Raw genomic sequence first — 21,555 nt, forward strand, 5'->3', positions numbered from 1 at the left:
TGTTTTGCAATAGGTTGACAGTACCTGCATGTTTACTGTATATTCACAGTCGTGAAAGAATCAGATACAACCAGTATGGAATTTCAAAACGAAGTGTTACTGAGTGGTGAGTAACTCTAGGGATGCCTGTGCTTGCCCAGGGTTCGGGGCTTTTTGGAATGAAGGCCAGCAGAGATTGTGGTGTCTTTAGGATATATGGTTTTATTTACATATCTGCAGCACAAACATAATAAGATGGAGGGGCTTTGGGTTCAGCACAGAGCAAGCAGGTCTCTGTGTCCGCAGCTTTCCTGTCTGCTTCCACTCAACTTGCACTCATCCCACTGACTATAGCAGCAAAGTCAGGGCAGGGAGCCCCACCCATTTGCCTGGAGGGCACCATCACTGAGTTGTAGCTCTTGCAACCCAGCTCATTCCTTTGGGATGCTGATGAGATCAGCTAAGTCACAACTTCTTCTGTGAGATTCTAACCCTCCCGGGGTGCAGGACCCCAAGAATTGGAATGGACACAGGGCATCATCCAGACTGACTCCTCCCCAACCCATAACAATATGAACATGTTTATTTTGCCCTGACCCCAAAATAGGTTCTAGATAAAAGGGGGAACAGTGCAACAGCCATAACAACAGGGAGAGGTTACAAGAGTGCACCCGTTTTTAATCAGTGAAATGCTTGCAAGTCTGGAGATTTTTAATGTTGGTGCTCAGTGGCCCATTTACATTCACAGAAGCTTCTGAGCTGAAAAGGGTGGTCCGCATCTACAAAAAGAATGCTGCATCCTCGTCCAGTAAAAGGCGACGTCTGGCCAATTGTGAAAGGCGACTTCTTCCTTTGTAGACAAACAAGGCAACTTAATGAATCCCCCTCATCGCACTCTGCAGGCGACGATTGTTCCTGCCCATACACCTGCTGCAACTCACTCCAGAAGATCACATTGTGGTTGTGAAAAATAGTTTGCTATTTTGGAACCCCTGGCAGCCAGAGAAAAGCGCTAAAGGCCCAGCTCTCATTTATCTTGTGTCAGAACAGGAGCCAAATGGGTGCCATTTTGCCTGGCGGCTGGTGGAGGGAGAAAGGAAGGGAGGGAGGGAGGAGGCAGTGGCAGCAAAACATATACGTGCGTGTGTGTGCAAACACACGCACACACACTTATTTATTTATTAGGGCACTTATATCTCCACCTTTTTTTTCTCCAAGTGGGTTAAGGTGGCCTATATGATTCTCCCCATCCTTATTTGACCCCACAACAACCCTGTGAGGCAGGTTAGGCTGAGAGGCAGTGACTGGCCCAAGGCTTCATGGCCAGCTGGGGATTTGAACCCTGGTCTCCCAGGTCCAACACTCTCACCACTACCCCATACTAAAGGTAAAGGTAAAGGTACCCCTGCCCGTACGGGCCAGTCGTGTCTGACTCTGGGGTTGCGTGCTCATCTCGCTTAAGAGGCCGGGGGCCAGCGCTGTCCAAAGACACTTCCGGGTCACGTGGCCAACGTGACAAGCTGCATCTGGCGAGCCAGCGCAGCACACGGAAACGCCATTTACCTTCCCGTTAGTAAGCGGTCCCTATTTATCTACTTGCACCCGGGGGTGCTTTCGAACTGCTAGGTTGGCAGGCGCTGGGACCGAGCAACGGGAGCGCACCCCGCCGCGGGGATTCGAACCGCCGACCTGATGATAGGAAAGTTCTAGGCACTGAGGTTTTATCCACAGCGCCACCCGCGTCCCTACCCCATACTAGGTCTGTGTAATTAGCAAGAATTGAGTGCTAATAGAGAGGACAAGGGAAGATGTTAGGCTTGTGGTGGGATTTTCTTTTTAAAAAATACTAGGACCCCCCAACTCAATGCCTACCAAGTGGAGCCAGGTTCTTTATCCCCTGACAGAATACCACAATTCTCACTTGGAGAGGGCATTCGGATGTGGGGAATTTTGTGTTACTTTTTCTGGTGATAATGCCACCACTCCTGCCCTGTTCTCTAATATTCCTTTCACACTGCAGCACCAGTTGTGCCAGGGTACTGTCGCTTTTTGACTGACAGGCTGGCACGTCATGCAAAATTTCATTAACACTACTGGGTGTGGTGTGACACAACAATGCACGTCATTGGACAATGCACCATTTCTGCACATGGCTGCTTCTGCTCCCCCATGAAAATGGAAGGGAAGAACTGCATGGTGGTATAGTGCCCCATATTTCATCACTGTACTCCCATGATCTTCTATGAATGGATTTCCCTCCCTGGAATCAGATAACATGGAAACATATGAGCCACCACCTAGGGTCCGAGGGGTCTCCCCAATAAAATATTTGAGGGGACCGCCCCCCAAGTTGATGGGCATTGCCAGTCAAATGTGATCAATTATGCAGGGTGGGGTTTATCTCCCCCCCCATATTTTGTTCAAATTGGCACCCCTGCATGGAAATCAGCCCTAAATGTGCACTATATTCCATTATTTTTCCTGAAGCGGCTTTTACATTATGGGAAAGCTCAAATATAATGCAGAAATTAACACTTAGGGGAAATGCCAGGGGAATGAAACAAACTGAGGTGTGAATGCAACCTTGGGACACATTCACCACCTGCAGCAGCAGCAGTAGCAGCAAAGGATTCTGAAAAACTGCAGCACAGGAGCAATAAAAAGTCAAGATGAAGAACTATAAATTAGAGTTTACAAATAAAACAAGCACACCCACACTGGAGATGCCTCATGCCTGGAGAAATGGAACTCAATATCCCAGCCAGATACCTCCACACACAGCTTTGATATATTTGCCTAACTAACCAAATGGCTGCTTCTGTGTGTTTATAAAGTTATCCTCCATGAAACCAAGGTGCAAATGGGATGTTTATGACAAGGTGAGCCAAATGCAACTTTATTCCTCATAGCACTGAAGTTCCTGATCTGGGCGATTCTCAGCAAGGTGACTTTGCTTCAGATGAAATGGGAGCCAATGCTGGTAGAAGCCATGGATGGCAGTTGGTGCAGGAGGGTTGTAGCTCAGTGGCAGAGCACCTGCTGTGCATGCAGACGGTCCCCCCACATCTTCAGGCAGGGCTAAGAATGACCCTGCCTGAAACCCTGGAGAGACGCTGCCAGTCAGTGTAGACTCTGTAGTCCTCTGGATGTGTCAGACTCCAACTCCCATCATCACTGATCACTGACCATGCTCACTAGGACTGACGGGAGTTCACAGAGGGTGCTTTTGCTGGGAAAGAAGCAGCATCTGCTTTGCACACAGAAGGTCCCAGGTTCAATTCCTGGCATTTCCAAGTAGTTCTGGGAGAGACGCTCTGTCTGAAGCCCTGGAGAAGCCCTGGGAGACACTGCAGACCCAGTGGCGGAGCTTCATGCTCCAGCACAGGGGGCAGAGAGCGGGTGGGGGCGTGGCTGGTGTGCGTCCAGGGGGCGTAGTGCCAAGCATGGGTGGGGGGCAGCCGTGATGGCACCCCACCAGAATCGCGCTGCCGGTGGTGGTGCGCTCCCCCCACACCCCTCTTCCTCCACCAGTGTGTAGACCAGACTCTTTTTGAGTCTGTGGCTCCCTTGACCAACTGCATTCTTTCTGTGGCACCACTGCAGGGCTCAGGAGCCCAGTTATGTCACCCCTTGCCTGCAGAGCTGGCAGCCCCTCACCCTTTTTCGAACACCCTTCCTTGGAGAGTGTTCCCTCAGCCTCCTCTCCTCTTGCCTCTCCTTGGGAGTCCTCTGGGCAGCCGCAGTTGCCCATCCCCCTGGTCTCTGAGCTGCCCAAAGAGAGGTGCCTCCTCACACTGCCCCACAGCGGCCTGGGAAGAGGATGCCCCCAGTCTTAACAGCCTGACAGAGTGTTAGGTACTGAGCTGAATCCTAGAACAACAGGATCCAGAATGCAGCAGTCTGATTGGTCCACAGGAGCCACCCAATCCAGCTCCAAGTGGAAGTGAATCAGCGACCTGATTGGCCTGCAGGAGCAGCCAATCAGGCTTCTGGAGGAGGTGAATCTGCAACCTGATTGGCCTACAGGAGCAGCCCGGAATTAGCCAATCACACGGGGCCCATTGTGTAAATGAGAGAGAGAGAGAGAGCGCGAGCTAGACGATTTGGGGAAAGTTTCATTCATTGCTACTATGAGCTGAATAAAGAGCATGAAATTCACACTCGACTCTGAGTATATTTCACAGAGACTGGCCAAAGATGAACATGAGGCCAGCACATTACCTTCAGAGGCAGCAGTGGGTGCTGCCAGGCCTAAAGGCATGGCGTAAAGGATCCCCTTCAGCTCTGGGCACTCAGCTCCCAGGCAGGCCTTGCACACAGCAAGCACAAGAAATGCCAACACAGCGCGCGCCTGCCTGCCTGCCTGCCTGCCTGCCTGCCTGCTTGCTGAGCTCCCTCACCCATTTGCTAGCTGGCAACCAGCACCCCCTGGCCAGCCCCAAAGGCGCCATTTGACTGGAAAGCTGCAACAAAGAGTTGTGCACCAGAGGCAGAGATGCAAGAGGGCATCCGAGGAGGAAGCGAAGGGAAGAGGGACAGACACCAGTATTGTCCGCGGCACCCCTGACCATACTTCAAGGCACCCTAAGGTGCCACAGCACACAGGTTGAAAACCCCTGCAGTAGACAATACTGAGCAAGATGAACTAAGTGTCTGACTCAAGATAAAGGCAGCTTCCTATTTTCCTATATGTTCTCCCCCCCCCCATATTCCATGTGCTTCATCTGCCCCTCACTCTCTACTTGTGGGGACCCCCCGAAAAAGGCAGGGTGCATCTCGGTCCCTCTCTAGTACAAGTGTCAAATCCAGTGCCTGCTGCCAAATATAGTATCCTGCATTTAAAAAAAAAAACGTGAAATCAAGTGGCTGGACCACAAGATAAGCTTGGAAATATGGTTAGTCAGGTGAAAACAGGAGAGAGCTGGAGAAAAAGCCCCATGTCTAGTTTTTATACTGTGCATAACAATTGAATCCTCACATTCCTTGTCTGAAACTTCTTTCTTTTTAACAACACACAAGCAAAGCACACAATACCACAGAATGAGCCACCAGCTCTCTTTTAGATGAGGAGGACAAAGCCCAGAAGAGTCCCAGACAAGCTGCCTGGTTTGCCCTCTGAATTTTTTTTTTTATAAAGAAAATAAAAGATACCGAGCATCTGTGCAAGCCGAGTGCTTTGCCAAACACCCATCAGTTCAGAGGCCCTCCCTTTTGAAACAGTGTTCTAATGATCGGAGACGTTTTTGAAGTTGGTTCCCCCTACCTCCTTCAGATTATTGGCAAACAGCTTTGCTGGAGAAATGCTAAGATGAAGGTTACCTTGAGTATCTCCTTAGAATTTTTGATGGTGCTCAAACTCCCGAGAAGTTTAAAGGAGCTCAGTTCTCATTTGTGGAAACTGCTTCTCAAGAGGGAGGGCTGGAGCCCAAAGCAGAAAATCTTCCTACTCCTCCCATTAGCTTGCCTGGGTCACAATCCAACAAGAAGTCCCTTTGTACAAACCCCATTGAAATGAACATGAGCTGTGCAAGAGCATTACGGCAGAGGGCAGCAGTCACCAGAGGAAAGCACCAGTTGGCCAGCACCTGTAACATCATCTACTACTGTGCTCTTATGCAGCCCTCCTTCATCTCAACAGCGTTTGCGGTGGATAATTTCCCACTGGATTGTGTTCTCCGTGGCTCAGAACTGAAAATTTATCACATTTATGATATGCCCTTCTTTTGATGAGCTCACAATCATGTACCTGGTTCCTCACAGTGAGCCTGGCCCAGGCCCAGGAGCACTGCCAAGCTGTCCCTAATGTGGAGCAGGCAAATCCCCAAAATCTAGGTGGTCACCTTCCCCAGCACTATAAAGAGAAACACATGCATAAAAAATAGATCTCTGCCCCGAAGAGCTTAAGGTCTGGATGTTACTTCATCTAAAGTACTGTTGGCCGAGCCACCCTTTCTCTCTCCTCTGTCCCACCAGCAGTAAGGCCCAACACCTTTAACAGCTGTAGGAAAAGATTAGACCAGAAAGCCCCATTACTTCTCCAATTTGTTTTTTTGTTTTTTAATAAAGCATGTGCAGTAGAAAAGAGGATAAACGAGAACAAGTCATACATCAAAGAAGTGGGTCAGCGTCTTTCTTGTGGCACTTGGAAATGTTGGGTGCATCAGCATTTTGTGTTAACAGTTGCACCTGGCTGGACCAAAAACAATACACGTGGCAGTGACTTAATTTCTGCTTCTTGAAAGGTTCACAAATGTACTCACAGCGATTGCCTAGCAACTCTATTATGTGGCCTCTGGTTCTGACAGAAATCTTTCAAGGCCCAAGGTTTAAAATAGCCCTTGCACCTCCCCTTTCAACGAAATGACATGGCCCACATACCCAAAGTTATGTCACATGCTCCTCGTTCAAAAGGTCTCAGCAAACACTGGGCTCCAGGTTCTGGAACTGGGCTGGAGGAAGCTGGGTGTTTATGCTAGCAGACAAGGAGTGGGTCTGTGGTCCAAGCAGGTGGGGCAGAGTTCCAAAGCAATGGATAAGGATTGGAGGAGCCAAAGGAGATGCACGTGCAAAGACAAAGCCAGGCAGCAGGGTCAAGATCCTAGCAATATTCATTTATGCATTTAAACTGTCCCATTTCAGCAAACAGGGGTGCCAACTTGAATAAAATATTGGGAGGTAAGCCCCACCCAACATGATTGATCACAAGACGTGGCGCACACACACCATTTGAATGCCAATGTCCATCAACTTGGGGGGGCAGCCCCCTATAATATTTTATTGGAGGGGGGGAGCGAAGGGACCTCAGCAAGCTCCTACGTCAGCAAATTAAACCACTATACCTAAGATGTATTGTTGCCTCTTACATTTTCTCTAAACTAGGCAGCCCCAGTTGTCATAAGCTTTACTTATATGGGAGTTTATTCCATCCACTTGATCATTTTCTGGCTGTCTTTTTCCAACTTGACAACATCCTTTTTGAGGTGAGGTGACCAGGACTGTGCACACTATTCCAAGTGCAGTTGCACCGTTGATTTGTCTTATAATTGCATCATCATATTGGCAGTTTAGAGGTTACATACAACTGTACTAATGTGCTTCCATATTAACACCCATAGACTTCTGCTGCAAAAATAGAGTTCTACATGGGATTTGGCTCTTTTATACACATAATATACATATTTTTTCTGTATAATTTTGAAAGACAAAAACCCAACAATGCATTAGCAACTCAGATATTCATCATCATTCAGTAGAAGAGACTGTTCGATGTGGGCAAAGTCTGAACAGGTCAGAACCACCAGATACCCTGCCCTCTGTTGAGAAGGCTTTCCTCCTCCATCCCGTGAGGGAGGAGAGAAGCAGAAGAAGGTTGTTCCAAGCTCAGTTCCAAGATTGCCAGTCTATTGTTCTCTTCCACACAGAGATGCTTTGATGACATCATCTCAAGTCAAGGAAGAGGGGGGGAAATGCCACCTATCAGAAGGCTCTCCAACTATTGCAGCTTCTTTGGCAATACATCACACTTACTTGGCCATCTCTTTAGTTAAGGCCCGGTCTCCCAGTACCTTGTTAACTGCTTTGGGGGTTGTTGTTTTACAGTCAAATGGTGTATACATTTTATAAAACAAGCTAGCAAGCAAAAGGAAGTCTTGCCAGGCTAAGTTTGTCCACCTAGTCTGACCTCTTTAGCAGTCTCTTTTTGCAACCAGGAACCTGTAACAACAAGAACGACAGCAGCATCAGCAGCAATAACAATAATTTCAGCCATTCTACATGTGCCCATTGTTTGCCACAACATGGTAAACCCAACTCAGGTAATTAGACACTTTCCATGCCATGCAATGAGGTAGAAATTCTGTCTCACATATGCAAGAATACAGCCCGACCACAAAACTGATAAGAACTAGGCTGGATCTACACTGTTCTGGAAAACACTATTTTTTATATATTATAATGCTATTAAAAATTGCTCCCAATGCAATTTCCCTTTGGCAAAGACTGCTGCTCTACAGCGCCCTCTGGTGTTACATTTTTAGAACACTTTTTAACGTTATTACTCATCAGTGTAGATTAGCCCCCAGTTTAGGAGATTGCAATACAACTTCAGATAAGGTACAAAGAGGGCTCTGCACGTACAGTAGGAAAAATGGGTGGATTAAATCATTTCAAGGAGGGTGGTTGGATGAGAGATGGTGGAGCAATCAGGAAGCTGATCTGGGAGAGGATGAAGCAGCCAAGTTAATGTAATGTTTATTATGTTGTGTGTGTGTTAATAGAAAGCTCTCTGGACTCTGTCCTGTAATGCATTGCTCAGTAAAGCCCAACCAACTGGAATCTTGGCATGAGCCTCTGTATTGAACCCCAAAGGGAAATTCCTACGCCAACACAGTCCTCCTCACCAGCCTTTAAAACCCTTTGTTAGAAGCCTTCTGTTTAGCACTCACATTAACAAAAGATGCACACAGGAACTTTGCGCGTTAATTCCTTACTCCCCTGCTATCCTTCCTGCCTCTTCTTCCTCCCCCCCCCCCTTTCCCTCCCACACTGCTCTGCTTTTTATATAGTCAACTCATGCAAACTTGACTGTGTATCTCCATATCAGGAGCTTCCTTGCTGGCATCAAGATTGAAAACCTAATTTTCCTTCCTTCTACTTGAATTGAATTGTTGTTATTATCCAGTTTTCCAGATGTGAAGATCTGTCAGGGACTGTCAGGCCCCACGTATCTAAATTTGTACGCCAAACGGGAGGCTGGGCTGGCGGGTCTGAAATCCCGCTGTGCTGCTAAAATGGGAGGGGGGGTGTAATTTCTTTCTCCCTGACAATCAATGTCCCATTGTTATGACTCCTGTCTTGTCTTCGGAAGGTGCCCCTGTTATTTCTTAATAATGTATGTAATGCATCTAATAGCCCAAGAGGCCTGCCAGCGCCACACTCCTCAATCGCAAAAAACCCTCTTTCTAAAAATTAGGCATTATTTGACATTGCAGGGCTAGGTTTTTGTTCATTTGTTTGTTTGTTTAGTGTAGCAGACGGAATAATCTGGAGTGAATTATTTCTTCAATAAAATATCCCTGCTTCACAACATGAAAGGGAGCCAGGGGAGAAGGGAATCCATCCTCCAATTATATGGCAAATAATGCCACTGAGCGAAGAGGTTGCCTTTTCAAGGAAAACAAAATACCCTCTCAGGGTGATGCTTTTGACTGGCAGCAGGGGTCTCCAGGGGCAGATGCTGAAGGAGGGGCAACAGGAAGGAGTTGGAGGGCAAAGCTGTGGGGGCCGTAAACTGGGCTCCTGCCCTCAGGGGGAGTGCAGGATGTGGCCCCACTCAGACGCTGCCAGTCGGATTACCTTTTGCCATCTTATTCTTTGCCTCAGGAAAATGACTTGGGCCAGCCCTGAGGTTGGTGCTCCTCCTGAGAGCCAACGTGGTGTAGTGGTTAGAGTGCCAGACTTGGACCTGAGAGACGACGCAGGGCTCTTTGAGCTCCTTGGAGGAAAGATGGGATATAAATGTGATTATATATACACACAGAGAGAGAGAGATAATTGTTATTCATCCTTGTGATCACTATGATTATTAGCATTTGAATGGAAGGCACATATAGTTTCACAGTAATCCATAAAACAATCACAAAATGCCATAATGTTGCCAGGGGGGGTCCTCCTGAGACAGAGAGAAGGCCTCCCCTTTCCATGCAGTCAATGTGTCTAGGTTTATTATTAGTAATAATAATCATAATCATAATTATTATTTAAATTTGTATACCAACCTTCATTCAAAGATCACAGAGCAGTTCACAACATTAAAAAAGAGAAAATACAAAATATATAACAAAACTAAACTAAACCAATAACCCCCTTCCAATAAACACATTATAAAAGCCATTGAATGTTGAAGAGAAACGTTTTTGCTTGGCGCCTAAAGATATGTAATGAAGGCACCAGGCAAGCTCCACTGAGGAAAGCGTTTCATAAATGAAGAGCCACTGCATGAAAGGCTCATTCCAGGAGCGGCCTTTGGTCTTTCAAATTGCACTGGGGCCTCGTGTAAGGCTAAATTCGGCACACACACCCCTTCTAGACTTGCCTTCCACTCTGCTCAATTCACTATGTCATAGCTGCAATGCCCTGTGCACGCACCGCCCCCCCCCCCAGCTCAGCACCCCGGATGGTGGAACCGGACATGCTGCCCTAAATCCGCCCCTGGCTGGCACAATGAGGATGCACACTTTCACTAGACCATTTGTCCATCACACAACGGAAGCAGGGGGCTTGTCAATCTTCAGGGGGTGCATACATTTTAAGATTTTTTTGTCTCTCAGGCATGGCAGCTGAAGGTTTTTCTGTCTTGCCACGACATCAAGTGATGGCTTGACTGATATTGTGCTGTTTCCAGGGGCTTTTCTGGGTGAAGGAGGAGAGAAAATGGCTGCCACCAGTGGCCTATTAATCTGTCCTTTGGTGGCAGTGGGGAAGGGAGGGGGAGTCTCTTTAGCTCATATACAGACAGCTCTGCTGTGCACACTCACCTGAGGAGAACTGAGGCACAGCAAGAGTACCTTGGACAGCTCCTTGCTTAGCTGAGGCTGGACTGGGCTCAGATGTTGTTTCAGCAGCAGCAGCAGCAGCAGGCAAAGCCTTAAATAGTAGCTGCTGCTCTGTCTCAGCTGCGAGTTCCACCTTTGCTGGGAGGAGCTTCTTCATTTAAAGGGGCCCAGCCTGCTTTAATACTTGTTGACTCTGATGGAGCCAGGAAGGTGGTTGTTGCATTAAGAAACCTTGGGGGGCAACACAACAGCCTTGGGCTCTTGGTGGAAGAGCCACCATGTTAGATGCTTATGGGGCCAGCCCTCGGGGCAATCCCCTCTCCCACATTGAATCCCAGGCCCCAGGCCTCACCCTTTGAAGGAGTCTGACTCCAGGGTCATGGCACCGGCCTTCAGCCCACTATTAGCCTGGCCAACTCTGGTTTTCAGAAGTCACAACAATTGTCAGAATGGAACCAAAAGGCGCTGCCCCAAACACAGCTCCACCCCCCACCCCCCGCAGGAAGTGTTCTGTATTATTTAGTCATGATAATTCAGAGTGGTGCTTCAGGGTTTTTGTGCTGCTTTGGGCAAAATGTTGTATTATAAATGATACCACATAAAGCTGAGCTTGACCTGCCTGTTGATGCAGAATAATCTGACTTAATTTGGAATATTAACGACATATTGTGGCCTAAAGGAGTTTTTTCCTTCTCTCTCTCTCTCTCTCCACTCACCCCTTTCTAGGTGTACCACTGAATTATACAAGAATCTCTCTCTCTCTCTGGTAAAACTAAAATATAAGTAAATCTCCAGTTTTTATACTAGCATACAAGATACACAAGCAGGAAGAATATATTGAATCTGAACTACACAGACAGTGGGAGGGGGAGGAATTGACTCAGCTGAATGGGATAATGCATGTATTTTTTTAAAAAAGAGAGAAGTTTTTTTCCTTGAATTAAGCATTTAAGGTGGTGGAGAAATCTAACAATAATAGTGATTAGTATTATTCAGTATTTCTGTGATGTCATTTACATAGTTTCATAAGCGAAAGAAAAGAATAGAAAACCTACAGTACATTTGAATGCAGAAGGGCTCAGTCCAAGCAGGTAAGTGTCAGTGCACCCCCACCCTTGAGTCTCCTGGGTGTATTGGACTATTATTTTATTTATTCATTATTTAGTAAATTTATATACCGCTCTATACCCGAGGTCTCAGGGCAGTTCACAGAACAAGATCAACATAAAATGTCAATATATATATATAATAAAAATAAAAACAACCACCCAATAACACCCCCCACAGGTCTCATTATCCTTGAGTATTGTCTGTGCTGATTGAGGGTAATGGGAGTTGTATTCCAGGACCCGAGTTGGGCCCCAGGTTGGGGAAGAGGACTCCAAAATATGATTTGGAGTATTGTCTGAATGCAACCTCACCTTGTCCCCTAAAGACTGGGGAGACCTCCTCTTTAGAAGCAATATCTCTGAAAAAACTGAATATGAGAAGTAATTGGCTGACATATACAGAGCTGTTAACCAAAGTAGAACATCAGGTGAAACTACTGTATTTTTCGCCCTATAGGATGCACTTTTTCCCCTCCAAAAATGAAGGGGAAATGTGTGTGCGTCCTATGGGGCGAATGCAGGCTTTCGCTGAAGCCTGGAGAGCGAGAGGGTTCAGAAGTCCCGCTGGGCTCCCAAGGCTTGTGGACAGCAGCCTGCAGCCCGAAACCCAGGGAGCACAGCGGAGCTTCGGGCAGATATCCGCAAGCCTGGGGAGACCGGCGGGAGTTCCCGCCGGGCTCCCTAGGCTTGCGGATAGGAGCCTGTTCTGGGGGCTGGGGTCGGGGGAAGCTCAGGCCCGCGCCTGGGGGGGAAATAATTTTTTTTCTTTATTCCACCCCCCCCCCAAAAAAAAACACCTAGGTGCGCCCTATGGGCCGGTCCGCCCTATAGGGTGAAAAATACGGTAAAAGACTATGAGAAGGGATTTATTCACAGATTAGTTACAGTTTCACCAACTAAATGACATTTTTAAATGACATTTCTTTTAAAAAGAAAGGTTTTAGTTGTGAGATATCACAATTTCAAAAAATCTGTTAGAAAACAACACCAAATTATTGTCAAAAATGTACAGTTTGCTCTTAGAACAGCATACAAAAGATGAACAGGTCAAGTTGGTAATGATTCACTGGGCAAAGGATTTGGGATATAATATTCAGATGGCAGATTGGGAAAGGTTATGGAAAACAGACTTGAAATTTATGCCATGTTGTACTCGGAAAGAAAATTATATGAAAATGATGTACCAGTGGTATCTGACTCCTAGTAAGTTAGCAATAATGTATAGGACAAGGGACCTGCTGGAAAGGTAAAGAAAGGTAAAGAAGGTACCTTTTATCATGTGTGGTGGACTTGTAAGGTAATAAAAGCTTTCTTGGAGATGATATATAATGCAATGAAAAAAATGTTTAAAATAACCTTTGTTTTAAAAAAAAACCCAGACAATTTTTTTATTAGGAATTACAGGTACTAACATCCCAAAGAGCAGAAAATACTTTTTGTGTATGGAACAACAGCTGCTTGGATGTTACTAGCCCAAAGATGGAAAGAAGACAAGGTCCTACCAGAGAGGAATGGCAAACCAAGCTGATGGACTATGCCGAAATGGCAAAACTGACTGGAAAACTCAGGAACCAAGAGAACAAATACTTTATAAAAGAATGGGGGGAGTTGTATGTTATTTAGGAGACCACTGTAAGCAGATGGAAACATTGGCAGGATTTTGATTCTACTTGTAGTGTAACAAATACCATGGACAATATGGACTGATGTAAAAGTTAGAGTATGGAAGACTATGCAGTTGTAAATGTTTAAAATGGGACCCCATGGAGAGGGTGGGGGGGAGTTGCGAGATTCGGAGGGATCTCTGTATATGGATATATACTGCAGTTGAATTTTTATAACTTTGTATTTGTAAAATCAAATAAAAATGATTTCAAAAGAAGAAGACTGGGGAGACCTGGGTTGAAACCCCATTCAGCCATGATGCTCCCTGGGTGACCTTGGACCAGCCACTGTCTTGCAGCCTAGCCCATCTCACTAGGTTGCTGCAAGGATAAAATGAAGTGGGGGGAGGGAGAACCATGTGACACGCCTTGAGCCATTTGGAAGAACGGGGATAAATGAAATGTAATAAAACCATGCTAGGAGCAGGGCCGTCTTAAGCACATCCGGTTCCGTGGTGCAAAGCTGCCCCACCCCACCCCCCGTTTCCCAGAGTTTTTTAAGGAGGACGGCTCAGCCGGCGGGGCTGGAGGAGGCGGGCAGTGGCTGGAGGGCAGCTCCTCCAGTGGGCAAGAGGCGGAGGCTGGATATGATGCCTCCTGGCTCAGCTGGCAGACGGAGGCTCCGGGTGCAGCGCTGCTTCGGCGCGGCATGGCGAGGGCAGCGAGCTGATGCTGGAAGGCGCCACATCCAGCCTCTGCCTCTTCCCTGGCGCCCTCCAGAACTTGACGTCCTGGTGCCCCACACCACTAGCCTCTGTGGGTAAGCCTCTAGGAGCTAGATCTGGCACTGATGGGAAAAGCAATGCTCGTTTTTTCCCTTTGCCGTCAGGGTTTCCCTGAGTGGTGCATGCACCTACCCCCACCAGTCTAAAGTCCTGTCACAGTTTGGGGTAATTTTACTGCTTCATTTTGCATACTTAGACTCTTCCTAATCTCTGTGTAAAACACTAGAAGTGGATTGAAAGACTAGAAAGAAGACGCTGAAGGGTAAGCATTTTCTGAGCAAATATTTTCACTCTTTGCTGAACCACACTCCAGATTTCAAGAAGAGACTGTTTTTACCAGTCAGCCTTGATCAGCTGCTCTCTTATAAAGCACTGTCCATTCATTTCAGCCTCCTGCTTCTTGTTCCTTAACTGATCCAGACGAAGACCTCTCATCACTGCTGTGCTTACTCAGGAGTCTCTGGTGAGGAACTGTGTCAAAAACTTTCTAAACAACATAATGTCTTGCAAAAATCATGCTGGTTCTTCTTCTCAGAGGGATGCTATCTAGACCCAGTGATTTGTCCATTTCTAATTCATAAATAAGGCCTAGAACTTTGTCTCTTGTCTCTATTATTGACTCAGCTCATCCTCAGACTCTGTTCTTTTTCAGGAAAGTTACTTCAGCTATGGGGATCTGTCCTGCATCTTCTGCTGTGAAGGCGCTTGTCTTTGAGATCATTGTGAGGAAGGAGAGAGAGATGGGGGAGGGGGGAATATAGCCCCACCCACTTTGCATATGGACCCACCTGCCCCATCACACGGCCCTCAAAATGTTGCCCATGTGGAAATGTAGCTCTGAGGCTAAGCTACCCCACCCCAATTCAGAGCCTTGCTATGTTTGTTTCTGCCCTGAAACTCTTACCTGTGCTCTCTTAAACAAAAAAGATGAGTGGCTAAAATGGGCCATAAAGGAAACCTGGCAAATGCCACATTGAATGCCACAAAGAAATCAGAGGCCATTTCAGTGTTTGTTACTCTCTTACCTCATACAGTCTCCATTCCAAGGGCTTCACTGCATATCTTTTAAATGCTGCAAAGGCATATATGTGTGTTTTTAAAGATGTGGCAAGCTCTTCCAAGCGTGTCATCATCACCCACTGGGCACTGGCATGGATCACAGGGAAATTATCTGAGGAATCCACTTTTCAGATCACTAGCGCTCAGATTTTTGGCCTGACGTATGCTGCAACCTAAAGCCAAGCATGAGAGTCCATCATCCTGGCCAGATTAGTTGTGCTCTGGGAAGCACATGAGAGCTTCACAGCCTCCTCTTTTGAGTTGGAAATTCATTGAGGGCATGGGAGAGCTGATAATGAATTGTGAATGGCTCCCATTTAGATAAATATGTAATAACAACTTCTACTACTGTCACAACTGATTTGACATGTAAAGAGGCTAAAACTGTCTGATTTTAAGATCATTCCCTGGCCGCCTGCTCACAGTCGCACATTTGCAAGGCCAAGACAAAAGGAAAAGGGCCTGGTGAGGGAAGAGAAAAGGTAAGTAAAGCTCACTAAACTAAGTCACTATACAAACATATTTGGTATCTTGGTCACAATAAATATGCCCCTGTCATCTAGCAGCAAACCCTCCATCAGGCTACTTGATTGGCATAACCAAATTTCAGCTGGATGTTATAAGAACTATAACTCTAAGAACTGGTACCTGAGCTTGCATTTTTCCTCTCTCCTCCTCCCTCCCAATCCCCTTTTCCTTGTGTGCAAAGTCTTTTATAGCACAAACCTGAGGGCTGCACTTGTCATAGTACTGCTCCAGCTAACCCCTTTTAGCTAAGAAAGGGATGGAAGAACGCCTTTAAAATAAATAAAACAGCTTGCATAAAATTGGGTTTACATAGTGATTCATTTAAAAAAAGCATAGACTATTTTCAAACAAAATGTTTACAAAAATATTCGCAAATAGATTTTGCCTTCTGCCAGCCACCTATGTCTGAGCCATCAAGCAGCAAGACACCCTTGTCCACCCCCACATGTGTGACCCTGCAGTCCTTGGGACTGTCTTCCTGCAAACAAAAGAAGGTGACTCAGTCACTCAGAATCCACCCATTGCAAGAAGCTCTGCGCTCTCAGACTGCGCAGGCACCTCCTCACCAAATTTGGATGAAGGATGATCTTCAACCATCTGGTCCCTATTTAAATTTTTAACCACCTCTCACTTGGAATATTTTCCCGTCTTTCTTTATACTCGTTTTGTCTTAACAAATTGGCCATAAGCTAAACGGCACCATCTGTGGCTCCCAGTAAATACAACTGTTGTTAATGAAATTACCCAGCTCCATCATTTTGATTTAAGTGCCTTGCCAGCTCCGCCAGCGACCTTTTCACTGCTTGCCATCAAATCACAGGTTTTGCAAATTTAGAGATATGGCCATGTAGGTCAGGCGTCAGGAAATTGGTCTTGGTGCCAAGTTTGCTCAGCGGGCCGGCAAGCAAGGCGCTGCTAAGAAATCACGGTGCCAGCGGTGCCAGCAAAAGACTGGGCCAGGTGCCCCTTGTGCTAGGCTCCAGGGCAGGGGACCCCCGCCTGGCCACCAATTGCTCTCTGTGCCCCCCTCTTCTTACTCTCCATTTGTTAGGGCGAGAATATGAATGACGGGATATATCCATCCTCACCCCTTTGGGGCTACGACCACTGATACTTTCAATTATCGAGTTAATTTGACTCAGCTGAAATTTAAAAGGGAAGGCGGAGTTACAGGTTAGGGGTGCAAAGCTCAGGGAAGGGCAGAACCCCCGTGGGGGAAAGCACTGCTTTTAATTGCTGAAGTTCTGTTGCTTTTCTGTTTTATGGATCATTGTAATGGTTTTATTCAAATAAGTTATGAGTTTGGGAGGGTCAGTCTGGATGATGCCCTGAGCCCCCACAAATTCTTGGGATCCTGCACTTCTTCATGCAGTGCATAGTTAAGCTATGGAACTCATGGCAGTAAGTGCTTTTGAATACCAGTTCTTTTATTAAGGTAATGACTTTGGCTAGATAGTCAAGCACCATGACTGGCATAACCAAATATGTTGTTCTGTGCCATAGAGCAAATGGGTGGGCATTTCCCTGCCCAGCTAGCTGCTAGGTAGGAAAACAGTAGCCAGAGTTGTGTGGGCAAAGCTGGAAACAGGATGGAAACTGGAGACCCAGAGACATACTTGCTCTATACTGGATTTAGGGGCTGCCCTGGCAACCAAATGGGAAAGCAAGATCAGTTGGAGGGTTAATGCTGCGGGCCCCTCCATCCTATGCTCAGGTTGTACATATGTATAAATAAAACCATATATCCTAAAGAAGCCACAGTTTCTGATGGAAACTGAGCCCTGGGTAAGTGCTGGAACCCCTAGAGTCTCTCACTGCTCAGAGACTGGCATGGCACCTAACATTATCATTGTGGCCTTTTAAATTACGATATTGGCCTTTGGTCAAAGCAGCATCAAACAATAACGGGAAGATAGGATAGCACAGGGCAGGATGGGATAGGGATTGAGGAAGAGGCCTTCTGAGTCAGACCATTGGGTTCATCCAGCTAATGTCAGCACTGGCTGGCAGTGGCTCTCCAGGGAGCCTCTCCTATATGGGGACCAAGCCTGATACCTCCTGTGTGCAAGGCAGATGCTCTACTGCTGAGCTACATCCCTTCTCACCAACAATAGATTATTTTAAAAAGCTGAACAAGAGGATTACAGCTGCCTTGAGTCTGGGGAAAAGGTGGGATATAAATAAATACAACTAACAAACACAAACCCTCCAAGTGTCCCATTTTCCCAGGGACAGTCTTGGAATTACGAAAGCCATCCCAGCTTCTGATTTGATCCTGTCATGTCTCCATTTCCCCTGCCAGTGCTGCTGTCTCTGAGCTGGAGGAGGAGGCTGAGCCAGCGCTTGTCCCAAGTGGCATCAGGGGAGCATCCCATTGCCTCTCCATCATGGCCTCTCCATGGCTGCCTCTGCCGGCCTCCTCCCTTGGACAGCTCATAGCGACTGGAGGAGAGCGGGTGATGAAGAGGGGCTGCTGCCACCAAGGCCCAGTCCCACGTGACACGACAGCTCTGAGGTGCAGAGGGCAAGGCTGCCCTGGGTAGGAAGAAGGGGGAGCAAAGTGGAGTGCAAGGAGACTTGATTAAAAAAAAAAATGCTTTGTGCATCTAATCTTAAAGGTAAAGGTACTCCTGACCATTAGGTCCAGTCGCGGATGACTCTGGGGTTGCGCACTCATCTCACTTTACTGGCCGAGGGAGCTGAGGTTTGTCCACAGACAGCTTCTGGGTCATGTGGCCAGCATGACTAAGCCACTTCTGGCGAAACCAGAGCAGCGCACGGAAACACCATTTACCTTCCCGCCGGAGCGGTACCTATTTATCTACTTGCACTTTGATGTGCTTTCAAACTGCTAGGTTGGCAGGAGCAGGGACCGAGAAATGGGAGCTCACCCCGTCGCAGGGATTAGAACCGCCGACCTTCTGATCAGCAAGCCCTAGGCACAACAGCCCTCACCCCTCCTGTGGCTTCCGACAACTGGCATTCAGAAGCATTACTGCCTCCAAATGTGGAAGCAGAGAACAGCCATCATGGCTGGTAGCTACTGCCAGCCTTCTCCTCCATGGATCTGTCCAGTCCTCTTTGAAAGCCATCCAGGTTGGTCATCGCTGCCTCCTGTGGGAGTAGTTCCATAGTTTTACTATGCACTGCATGTGTAGAGATGGGGTTTCTGATATGCCATATTTTTCGCTCTATAAGACGCACCCGACCATAAGACGCACCTAGTTTTAGAGGAGGAGAACAAGAAAAAAAATGTTCTCTTCCTCTCTGCTCAGCGCCTCTCCAGCAAAGCGGGAGGAGAAACGGAAGGGGCTCCGATCCCTCTTGCTCTCCTGGCTTCAGTGAAAGCAACACGAAGCCTCCTGAGCACAGCGCGAGCGCTCCTGCTGCATTCAGGAGGCTTCAGGCAGCTATCCCTGAAGCTAGGAGAGCAAGAGGGATCAGTGCGCACCAATCCCTCTTGCTTTCCTGGCTTCAGCGAAAGCTGCGCAGCCTGCATTCGCTCCATAAGATGCACACACATTTCCCCTTACTTTTTAGGAGGGGAAAAGTGTGTCTTTTAGAGCAAAAAATATGGTATGTGCCATAAGGGACACCTCTTTGAAGCACATATGCACACACACACACACACACACACACACAAGCTGCCCCAAAGTCCCCTTTTCCCCTTAACTGGAAGGGGAAAAGTTTCTATCATGAGAGGGTGTGTGTAAAAAAGTGAAGTCTGTTAAGCAACCGTCTTACACTACCAAGGTATATAGAAACCTCCTGGAGTGGTTCATCCTTCCCTTTGCACAATGCAACTGCACGTCCCAGGAGACACCTGTTCATCAACAAGCTGTCGTGTTTTTGAAGAAATGAACAAACCCTGAAACAATTGCAGCTAGCGAAGGCAAGGAACGCTGGCTAGAGGTTATATATTGCTCAAGGCGGGCACAGGTGGATGGAACTGCAAGCCAGGTCAGAAACAGAACAAAGCAAGAGGGGGGAGGTTTATGTTTTGCGGACAGGAAAAGGGCAGAAAAAGAATGAGCCATCAGAGGTGACTGCCCCTAAGTGAACAGAGCAGCTGCTCATACTGGGACGAGATGGTCAGTAAGGCTCTCTGGAAAGAAAAAGCACAGGGCCATCTGCCGACATGGGACTTTGCACCTTCTGGGTACAGCAGAGAGTCTGTCCAGTAAAGCTTCTCCAAGTCATGACAAGGGGAGGAAAATGGAATCAGGTTTGCCCAGCAGAAACTCAGTCTCTAGATTCCATGCCAATCAAAACAATGTTCAGTTCTGTTGAATCAGCTATAAGGGGCAAATTCTGCAGCCTAGGACTTCCTAATGCTTGGCACCATCAGTAGATGACCCTAACAAGGATTAAACTCACAACACGTGGCAGGAAGGGCTTTAATTCAGAATGCCCCACCATGGTGCAATCCAAGTCCAGCATTTTTATCAACTTGGCAAAGCCAGCTCTCATTTGCTAAATTCAGTTTAGGAGTCTCAGATGCAAAGTTTAGCTGGCTACAGATTCTGAAACATCCGTAGGCTAAACGTCATTAGGTGGACAGTCTTTAGCTAAGGGCAAAGCCAGGGGCACTTGGAAATGCTGATAGCGCTAGGGAGAGAAAAGCATGCGGTTCTCCGCTTTGGAGAGGGACACTTGGTGGAAAGGATGTGCAGCAGATGCTTCCTAGCCTTATTGCATTTTAAGTTATGTTCACTCACCTGACATCACTTAAATTAGTTATCCCTTCATTGTCTTCCCATGTTCATCATGTATACAGTCGCTTTTTTGGCATTCTGGAGGAAATTCACATTCTCTTGTTATATGTTGAAAGGTGGTATATGATATATATATTATAATCAATCAATTAATTAATTTAAGAATGACATGTTTTCTGATTTTAGATAACACCAAACCTCTTTGAATACAAACTATGGCAGCAAGATGTCAAGTGGTTAAGAGAATAAATTCATCATCAACAAAAACAACTGTTCCCACCCTAAATATGAGTCCATATTTCTTCCAACTGAGCTCTGATACTGGAATAAAGGCTTTGGCATAGAAGGTAGAAGAGGTGGCTGCAGAGCTTCAAATCCTTTGCAGAATAGGGAGACATAGCCTTCTGTCAGGGATGGAGTCAGAAGCAAGTCAGCAATAAAGGAAGCAGACCTCCATTGTCAGTGAAGTTAATTCTTTATTCAAGGAATTGAACATACAACTCAGCCTAGTGGTGTCAGCAACACTCCCCAGTAGATCTTGCCCTTATGGAGCAGTTGCCAGGACTGAAGGTCCCAACCATCCTGGATGTTTCCCAAGCAGTCTCAAACTGTGTCTGTGCACCTCTGACCTCTGCTCTGCTAATTACTCTGTGCGTTCTTGGAGACCAGAGGAGAGGGGAATTTGTTGCAGCAGGAGAGGGAGACTCTAGGGATTCTCCAGCAGTCTCAGAGTCTGAACTGCTCCCTGCCATGGGCTCTTCCTGCTCACTAAACCCTGTTGCCCCTTCAGCACCCAGCACCTCCTCCCAATCTTCTCCCTCTGACTGCTCCTCCGCATCCCACCACTAATCCCCGGGCTCTGAGCCCTCCTCTTCTGAGGTTTCCCAGCTGCTCCGTCCCACCAAGGCCAAATGTGTACTTAACGATTTGCTAATTAACTAATGGTCCACAAAAGATCACAGTCTCCAAGTGGCAGCCAATGAGTCAATGGTCATTGTGGAGATAGACCGTCACTTAAAGATACAAGCTTTCAAACTGTTATGGGTAGTTTGGCCCTACAACAGGCTTAACCAATACCAGGGCTGGCCCAAGCCATTTCGCTGCCCGAGACAAAGGAGGGGATGGTGCCCTTTGACCCCTCCCAATGCAACCAGACTGGCAGTTGAAGCTTCCTTCAACAGTGGGGAAAACACCCTCCACCACCCTGACAGCAGCTGGCTAGC

General features: G+C 47.0%; 1 long non-coding RNA gene across 2 annotated transcripts in view; it reads left to right on the forward strand.

Moving 5' to 3' along the window:
* Nucleotides 1-20,685, forward strand: part of LOC310749800 — a 59,508-nt gene extending 38,823 nt beyond the window's left edge. Inside the window, exons 2-3 of one of the 2 annotated variants that reach the window (XR_014541796.1) lie at nt 18,551-18,713; nt 20,519-20,685. This is a non-coding gene — a long non-coding RNA (uncharacterized lncRNA). Of the gene's footprint in view, nt 1-18,550; nt 18,714-19,370; nt 19,691-20,518 lie in introns of those variants that run through there. The other variant, XR_014541797.1, reaches the window with a different exon arrangement.
* The last annotated feature ends 870 nt before the right edge of the window (nt 20,686-21,555 follow it).

The sequence above is a fragment of the Podarcis filfolensis genome (assembly GCF_964270895.1).
Source record: "Podarcis filfolensis genome assembly, chromosome: 14".
NCBI classification, from domain to species: domain Eukaryota; kingdom Metazoa; phylum Chordata; class Lepidosauria; order Squamata; family Lacertidae; genus Podarcis; species Podarcis filfolensis.